We start from the raw sequence: 10,000 nt of genomic DNA, 5'->3' as shown, positions 1-10,000 counted from the left end.
CAAGCGTAACCTCAGGGGAAAAAAATATCATGGATCAGGGAAAAATAATTTTCCTCGGCCCTCCCCCCAGGCCAAAACATTTCTCCTGGGCCTTCCCCTAAGGCTTAAAAAATTCTCTTAGGCCCTCCCCCCCCTGACGACCGGCCCTCCCCCCCCCCCGGTAAATATCGTACAGTCCCTAATCTTATCTGCTAGGTGAGGTAGGTGCTTGTCTTTGCCTTGTAACTGGAGATTTAACTCATTGAGCTTTCCAAATATATCGCTAAGATAGGCCAGCTTCATCAAGAAATGTCCATTTCCGAACTTGCTTTCAGATTCATGCATGCGCTCTTCCTCCAAGAAGAGGCGGATCTCTACTCGGAGCTCAAACACGCGCGACAGCACTTTACCTCGGGAAAGCCACCTTGCCTCGCTGTGAAACAGTACAGCTGTGTGGTCAGCCCCCCATCTCCTCGCAAAGTGCGGAGAACATATGCGCTTTTAAGGGCCGGGTCTTGACAAAATTCACCACTCTCACAACCTCGTTCAAAATGTCATTCAGGTCGGGACTAAGCTGCCTTGACGCGAGCGCTTCACTATGAATAACACAGTGCGTCTACTGCGCATCGGGTGCTTTTTATTAGGCCCTGCAGGACATTTCTACTGCGCATCGGGTGCTTTTTATTAGGCCCTTGACGCGAGCGCTTCACTATGAATAACACAGTGCGTCTACTGCGCATCGGGTGCTTTTTATTAGGCCCTGCAGGACATTTCTGTTCCCTGCCATCGTCTGTGCTCCATCTGAGCACAATCCCACAATTTTCCCATTTAATGTTCTGCCAGGTAATTGTTGAGAATGTTGAAGAGCTCATCAGCAGTGGCCCTACCTGTGACATACTTGCAGAACAGAATATCTTTGCTCAGTGTCAAAGAATCAACAAAGCGGACATAGGCAATGAATAAACAATCTTTGTTGCGGTCAGTGGCCTCGTCCACTTGCAAGGCAAAGTGAGTGTTTGAGTTTGTCAAACAGCTGTTCTTCGAGATTGTGAGACATGTCATCTATGCGTCTAGCAATTGTGTCGTTGGACAGAGGGATATCCTAATTTCCCTGCGCTTGTCTCATCGAGCATGATTGACACCATGTCCATTGCTGCTGGCAGAATGAGCTGCTCAGCTATTGTGTGTGGTTTTTTGGCCAGGGCGATTCTGTGCGCAACTTTATATGAAGCCATTTGTGCTTTGCTGGTCACTGAAACGGCTTTTATCATCCGATGCTCCTGCTGATGGTATTCTGCCAATTTTCTTTGGAAGAAATCAAGTGACTTACTTGCGTGAGTGGGGTGTGTAGTCTCTAGGTGTCGGCGTAATTTGTTGGGTTTCATGCTATTCGCTGCTAGCGGTTTTAGGCAAAGGTATTCCGGTTTTAGGCGAAGCCCAGCGCAAGGTATTCCTCATCATATTTTCGTTTACATTTATTTTTTGTTGGCTCAGCAGTCTTTTTAACCACTGGTACTGAATCAGCAACCTTTGTATTTCCTCTTGTCACAAATGTATCCATCTTAACTCCGACCCCACTACACTTACATTATTTGAGAAAGTTTGTTTCGTTCCGCTGCAATTACAATTCCGACGTCAATCATTATTTACGGACTATGGTTCCAGGCATAGGGCATTTTCATCTAATTAGTAGCCTGAGTCTAGATGACATTGTTTGAGTGTGGTTGTTTTGTGAGATGGAGGTGTATGATCGTTATTATCAATAAAGGAAGGCCTAGGCTACAGATAAAAAAATAATTTAAAAAACTCCTGTTTTTCACGTCAGTTCGCGCCCCACCTGGCATGTCGTAGCGACCCACAGTTTGAGAAACGCTGAGCTAATGGTAACTTGGGGAGAAACAAAAAGAGTAAAAAAGACAAGTTTTAAAGTCGACTTTTTGCAGAACATTACTGTAAGCTAAAGTCAAATTACTGTAATCTTCCTTTCAAAGTATCTGCATTTCAACTGGAAATCCTCTAGGAGCAGATTAAAAGGGTCTATAGAGCATAATTCATAGACCTATACTATTACTAAGGCAATGATTGGATGGTGTTCAGTAAAGTGATGAGTGTTTACACATGTGAAGAGAGAGTGAAGCACTGGTGATTTAGTGTGGCATTTTGATGGGTTGTGTGTGAAAAACGAAATCAAGTTACTTCCTGTTAAATTTTTGTGTGTTAAGTAAAAAATTGTGTATGGTGTTTTGCAAAATGTATTTTAGTAAATTGAAAACTGAGTCAAACATCGAGAATTAGTGTATGGTTTTGCAGATTTGGTGTGGGGTTATGATGTTTGGAAGACATGTTTAGAAAATTGTGTGACAAGCAAAGATTTAGTGTGTAAGCAATTGAAAAAAATTGTAAGGCCCACCTATTTAGACTTGTACCACTAGAGGGCAGCACAGGGGTTCTCAACCTTGTCTGCTTGTTCTGTTCCCCAATGTGGGCTAGTTTATTTCTGTAGCTGAAGCCCGTTTTCTTTTCTTTTGAAGCAGACAACCGTCTTACCAGCCAGAGTTGGGGGTCTTGTCTTCAGATGCCGCTTCAGTTTTAGTCAGGTAGAACCCCAGGATAGGTGTGACATAAGGTACTAATGCAATTAGTCAGGTAGAACCCCAGGATAGGTGTGACATAAGGTACTAATGCAATTTTTTTGCATAAATTGATAGTTTAGGGGGTGTAGACTCTGACAGGTGCCGCTCCAGCACCCCTGAGCATTTTTTTTTTAAATGACATAATTTGCCACGCCCCCTTTTTTTGACCATAAAAAAATAACTAGATGCACATTACTGTATAAACCCATCATGTATGGTATCAAATGAAAGCTCTTGTCAAACAGAAATCAATGATGTCAATAAAAACATGCTAAAAATGATTTCAAGTCGGACGGGAGGAGAAAGCTGCAAACAATATCCAGTCTGTGCTCCCATGATGCTGTTCAGTTGATGTGTTATGTTGAATGTTAATGTTAACCATGCAAGTTACCAATGTTGTGCGTCCTGTCTGTCGTGTTTATGTTTATAGTTGATTAGTGTTCATAACCGGGTCTAACTAGTGTGTGTTGTAGATACAGCCTCACATAGATGTTTAGTGCTGAAGCATAAGGGCCAGGTCTGGCCCGGCATTATGTGCTCGTGTGTTTAGGTGCGTAACCAATAAAAGCCATTCTGAGACAACTCTGCAGTTTGTTACATTGGTGTCAGAAGTGGGATGACGACCCCTACTGGACGGGAGGAGAAAGCTGCAACCAATATCCCGGCGATGATGAGTTTCCTCTTCGACTCTTCGACAGCGCGCTCGCCCATGGCCACCTGCTGGGCCCAGCAGACGGAGCCAGCCTGCAGCGTGACCGTAACGAAGAAACCCGCCCCAGGCCACAGGAGGAGACGAACCGGGCTAATGGCAGCATCCCGCCACTGGAACCCACTCGCTAGCCGTGGCGCTGGCGGAGGCCGAACGGGTGGAAAACATCTTCCACACAACGGAGTCGAGGCATTGCGTACGCCAGTCATCGATGGAGGAAGACGGGGAGGAGTTGGGAGGCGACGCGACAGACCACAGCACAGCCACCACAACGCCGCCCACGCGAGTGGAAGAGGCCGGCCAGCGGAGACGGATGCTACAGGTGTGGCGAGCCGGGGCACATCGCGAGGTACTGTCCAGCCCGCCAGTGGACTTGGTGTTCAGTTCGCCTTCGGAAGCGGAGATTGGAGGTAAGCCAGGGCTGTAGTGTTAATTTTGTCACCTATTTTTAATTTAGTCTTAGTCTTAGTCTTGTGACGAAATGTCCTTTTTAGTCTTTGTCATATTTAGTCATTCAAATATAATTTTTGATAGTCAAGTTTTAGTCGACTAAAAGTCTCGTCATTTTAGTCTAGTTTTAGTCAAAAGAAAACTAAAGGTATCTTAGTCTTAGTCAGTTTTAGTCAACACATTTTAGTCTTTTTTTATAACAAATTATTTCTGATTACCATTTGAGTCAAATAGTGTTTCACACATCTCAATTTTCCAATAATATTGTGTGTCCACAGGGCTACTCGTCTGTTATAATTACTCATTCTGATTTATACAGTTATAGCTCGGCTGGGATTTGACCATAGACAGTAAAAGATTTGACTGGACCACTGTCATATTCGTAGACCAGTGTTTCTCAAAGTGTTGTCCGTGGATCACTGGTGGTCCGCAAGCTATCCCAAGTAGTCCGCGAGCAGATGTGGTAAAATATAATATAGATGAGTTGTTTGCAATATTGAACCAACTTGTATGTAAAAACAGTTCTGCAACACTGTCTATGTAAGATATGCCAGTTTAAATCATACAGTTTGAATCCACACAATAAGCAAAGTGGTTCAGTGAGTAGGCCTATTGTGTAGACTAATTATAGGCTACTGTTGAAGTAGGTCTAATCTTTTTTTTTTTTTAGCTAGGGTTAGTTTAGTGGTTCTGAAACTGAAAAAGTTTGAGAAACACTGTCATAGGCCAAAGTATTAATGTTTTACTCCGCCTCGCTAGATGGCGATATGCGCCCAAACACAACACATTCCCCAATCAGACTCTCCATCTTAGCCATAGCTAACCTGCTAGCGAACTTTCCATATTAGCTTACTTGCTAGCAAACTTTGCATCATCAGTCTAACTAGTTAAATAATTGACATTACATGATGAACATTTTCGTATGGACATTCTGGGGGATGTTAATTTGTATGAGAGAAGCTTCAACTTTTGGGTGTGTAGCATTGTGGCATAAAGCTTAGGTAGTTAGCTTGCTAACTCTTGCAGAAATCTCCAGTGTTCTTGTTCCATGTAGTTTCGTGTTGCAGCCACAGGGTTGCAGCAACAGCACGTAGACTAGCCTACAGGAAAGCTGTTGCGTATGAACTCATTCGCAATATTTTGAAAACATAACAGCTAGATGTTCTGTCTTCTCATTTTGTAGACGAAAATGAAGAGAGATTTTATCTTAGTTTTTATTTCATGCAAAACATTTTAGTCTCGTCTTTTTTCGTCAACAATAATGCATCTTAAGATAGTCTTAGTCAGTGTCTCAGGACATTACTGCCGTCTCGTCATAGTCTCGTCTTAGTCATGAAAAAAAAGGTCGTTGACGAACATATTTCCTCTCGTCTCGTCTGACGAAATTAACACTACAGGGCTGGAATACTACAAGCAGCTACGCGAGAGACTGAAAGGAGTACACGAGTTGGCCAGGCAGGCTATGAGTGAAGCTGGAATACGTCAAAAGCGAGCTTACGATACGCGCCGTCACGGCCAGGAGTTCCAGCCCGGCGATAAAGTTTGGGTGTACTGCCCGGAGAGAAAGAAAGGCATTTCCCCGAAACTCACTAGCCAGTGGGTCGGGCCGTGAGATGTCTTAGAGAAGCTGTCTGATATCGTCTATCGTGTGAGACTGATTAAGCGTCGGAGAGTTGTGGCTCTCCACCGTGATCGACTGGCCCCGTATCGACCCCTGGCCTCAGCTGAGGGTCGTGGAGACCTGGACACTGACTCTGTGAAACTTGGTGACAATGGAGCTGTGGCTCTAACAACGGTCACCGTGCAGCCTTCACCGGAAGTCACCGCCGCGACAGCGGGGCGCCCACAACGCCAGCGTCGCGTCCCAGCCAGGCTCATGGACTGACGTAGGGTAAGACTTGAGTCAAGGGGATGTGGACTAAGTCTCGGGGGGCTGTGTAACGAACTGAGCCTAGCTGGCTTATGACTGTGCTCCCATGATGCTTTTCAGTTGATGTGTTATGTTGAATGTTAATGTTAACCATGCAAGTTACCAATGTTGTGCGTCCTGTCTGTCGTGTTTATGTTTATAGTTGATTACAGTGTTCATAACCGGGTCTAACTAGTGTGTGTTGTAGATACAGCCTCACATAGATGTTTAGTGCTGGAGCATAAGGGCCCGGAATTATATGCTCGTGTGTTTTGGTGCGTAACCAATAAAAGCCATTCTGAGATTCCTCTTGAGCATCAAATTGATTGCTGAGGTTTTCCCTTTGCCATATGAAAATGACACTGTCACAACCAAACAATGCATGAACAGCCAACAAATCATAACATTTGTCTCCTAATTTTGCAGCCATAGAATTAATTTCAATTACTTTGGGCATCCATGGCGTAATGGTTAGGGAATCGGACTTGTGATAGAAGGGTGGCCAGTTCGATCCCCGACTGGTAGGAAACGTGGGTGGGGGAAGTGACTTAACAGCGCTCTCCCACATCCATATCCACGTATGAGGTGACCTTGAGCTAGTTTGTATCAATCCTGGATTGTGGTGTCTGTTTTTAAAGGATTAAAAAAATGTTAGGATGAAAAATATTTTTGTCTGTAATTCTGGGACAAAATCCAAGGACAGTTATAATTAATGTACTAACTACCTGGGAAGTACCTCACAACATTGCTGTCTGAAATTCAGCGACTGATTCAAGGGAAATTAAAGCTAACGTGCTAGCTAACCCGATAGTTAGTGAACTAGGGTACATCAGACTTGCTATAATTCATATTAAAATGAATTACTATTGAATGATTGTATTCATGTATGTATTAAGCTACATGGCAGTTCCATAATTTATTTAATTTAATACCAGACATGACACGATTTAGAGGTATAAGCTATTATGCAGCAAAAAGGAACCTAATTTGACCTTAAAGGTCTTTGCAAAAGGTATTTTGTTCTCTGGAGGGACCTAAACTAGTTTTTTCTACTTTATTATGGTCAAAGCTGATTTCTGTATGAATGGGCTCTAATTTGATACCATACATGATGGGTTTATATGTTAATGTCTATTTAGATGATTTTCTATGATCAAAAAAAGGGGGTGTGGCAGCTGACGCCATTTTAAAGAAAATGCTCAAGGGTGCTGGAGCGGCACCTGTCAGATTCTGAGTCTACACCCCCTTACCTATCAATTTATGCACAAAACATGCATTAGTACCTTATTTCACACTTATGCCCAAATTCCACAAAGTTCTACCTGAAGTCTTCAGGAGAAAAAGAGGAGGTGGTGGAGAAGAGGAGGAGAAGAGGAGGAGGAGGTGGAGAAGAGGAGAAGAGGAGAAAAGGAGGTGAAGAGGAGGAGGAGGAGAAGGAGGTGGAGAAGAGAAGAGGAGGTGAAGAAGAGGAGGTGGAGAAGAAGAGGAGAAGGAGGTGGAGAAGAGGAGAGGAGCAGTAGAGGGAGAATGACGTTGACAAAGGAAACAGACTCCTTTCATTCTGTCTGAGCTGACTAGGACACACATTACTAGTGTACATTGAGCTGACTAGGACACACATAGTAGTGTACATTGAGCTGACTAGGACACACTTTACTAGTGTACATCGAGCCGACACCTTAGTAATGAACATTGAGCTGACTAGGACACACCTTAGTAGTGTACATTAAGCTGACTAGGACACACTTTACTAGTGTACATCGAGCTGACACCTTAGTAATGAACATTGAGCTGACTAGGATACACCTTAGTAGTGTACATTGAGCTGACACCTTAGTAGTGAACATTAAGCTGACTAGGACACACCTTAGTAGTTTACATCGAGCTGACACCTTAGTAATGAACACTGAGCTGACTAAGACACACATCAGTAGTGTACACTGAGCTGACACCTTAGTAGTGTACATTGAGCTGACTAGGACACACCTTAGTAGTGTACTGTACATTGAACTGACTAGGACACACATTAGTAGTGTACATTGAGCTGACTAGGACACACATTAGTAGTGTACATCGAGCTGACACCTTAATAGTGTACATTGAGCTGACTAGGATACACCTTAGTAGTGTACATTGAGCTGACTAGGACACACATTAGTAGTATACATCGAGCTGACACCTTAGTAGTGTACATTGAGCTGACTAGGACACACTTTAGTAGTGTAAATTGAGCTGAATAGGATACACATTAGTAGTGTACATTGAGCTGACACCTTAGTAGTGTACATTGAGCTGACTAGGACACACATTAGTAGTGTACATTGAGCTGACACCTTAGTAGTGTACATTGAGCTGACTAGGACACACATTAGTAGTGTACATTGAGCTGACTAGGACACACCTTAGTAATGAACATTGAGCTGACTAGGACACACCTTAGTAGTGTACATTGAGCTGACTAGGACACACTTTAGTAGTGTACATTGAGCTGACTAGGATACACTTTAGTAGTGTACATTGAGCTGACTAGGATACACTTTAGTAGTGTACATTGAGCTGGTACAGTGAGACATTATCCCATTCAGTACCACAGGGGGCGCCACTGAGGAGAGTGACCAGAGTTTAACCAGAGACTAGATACACACGTTATAGACAATATAGTTATAGATAGACAATACCTGTGGAGGTGGCCACCAAACAGGACAACCAGAGACACTACAAACACATACACACATCACTCAGAGCTCACAGGGGGCGGCAGTGCCACACACACACACACACACACACCTCACTAAGGGGCTCACAGGGGGCGCCAGTGAGACACAAAAATAGAAAAATGTGTGTGTGTGACACACACCTCACTCAGAGCTCACAGGGGGCGCCAATGAGACACACACACACACACACACATCACTCAGAGCTCACAGGGGGCGCCAGTGAGACACACACACACACACAAAGTGCACACATCTCAGACATCAGGAGTGCAGGGCTTTAACAGTGGTCTTTAATAAGTCAGAGGTCAGAGGTCAAAAGCATTGCTTTAGGTCGCTTTTAAAATGTCCACATTGCTGTCTGCAGGCATGCAGTCCTTACTCCAAGCACACCCGGCCGACTGCTACTGCTGCTGCATAGGGCCTGGCAGAACGGTTAAGAAGGAAGATTTGTTCCATAGAAAAATAGAAAAAAATATTCTAAAACCTTTCTGTAACAAAATATTTTCATATTCTCTAAAATGAGATACATGTTCTATCAAATTAGCCTGACTGGTGAGTGTGGGAGAGATTGAGAGGGATTCATCGTGAGTGTGTGGTTATGTGTGTGTGGTTATGTGTGTGTGGTTATGTGCGTGTGTGTGTATGTGTGTGCGTGTATATATGTGATAGCTTCTGCTACTTTTTGGAAGCATCCTAGTGCTTACACAAGCTGGGGCCCTGCTCAGTCTAGCGCAGGGAAATCATGGTGTTTGGCATCGTAGAGCGGAGGACCTGCTTAGCTACAGGAGCCTGTGGCCATTTTGACCTGTGCAGTGCCCTGTCAGTTAAAGGGCACCATTTGGAGAGAGATGCTACAGGAATGCCTTCCCTTCTCATGTACTCCAATAATTTAAAAACTAAATTTAAAAAATAAAACATTTCCCTTCTCTCTCACACACACACACACACACATAGGCTTGCATAATGTGGTCAGCATAGTGCATGGCTTTGGGTTTGGGTTTGTCTGGTGCGTCGCCTTGGGTCATCTCGTGGGTCAGTAACGAGGTTGGCTGGCGTCCTTGGCGAATCTGGAGACGTATGCCTCATAGATCACATCCAGGAAAGAGGAGTCATTCTGAAACAGAGAAGAGCAAATGCTGGTTGGTTAATGGCGCTTAACGTGCACATTTACACTCCGGACATGTTTACACTCTGGAGGTGTTTACACTCCGGACGCGTTTACACTCCGGACGCGTTTACACTCTGGACACAGACACGTTTACACTCGACACGTTTACACTCTTGACACGTTTACTCTCTCAACACGTGTGTAAAGGTGGATTAGACTCACCTATACGAGGTGTGTAAAGGTGGTGCAGACTCACCTGTAGGAGGTGGACGAGCGTGGCCTGTAGCTGGGTCCTGCTCAGGGTTCTGGGCTCCTCGGGGGCAGGGGGGGGCAGACGGGGGGTCTGGGGGCAGCTGGGCTCTTCTGCCCCACGGGGCGGCTTGGTCTGGGAGAACACACTCGGGGACATGAGCAGAGTGGGGCCCACTGCGGCCGGGACACCCTGCAGAAGAGACAACACACACACACTTTCACTCACAGGAGCGGAGGGGGCAT

This window comes from Alosa sapidissima, chromosome 22, assembly GCF_018492685.1.
Source record: "Alosa sapidissima isolate fAloSap1 chromosome 22, fAloSap1.pri, whole genome shotgun sequence".
Classification (NCBI taxonomy): Eukaryota; Metazoa; Chordata; class Actinopteri; order Clupeiformes; family Clupeidae; genus Alosa; species Alosa sapidissima.
This window is presented reverse-complemented; position numbering follows the sequence as displayed.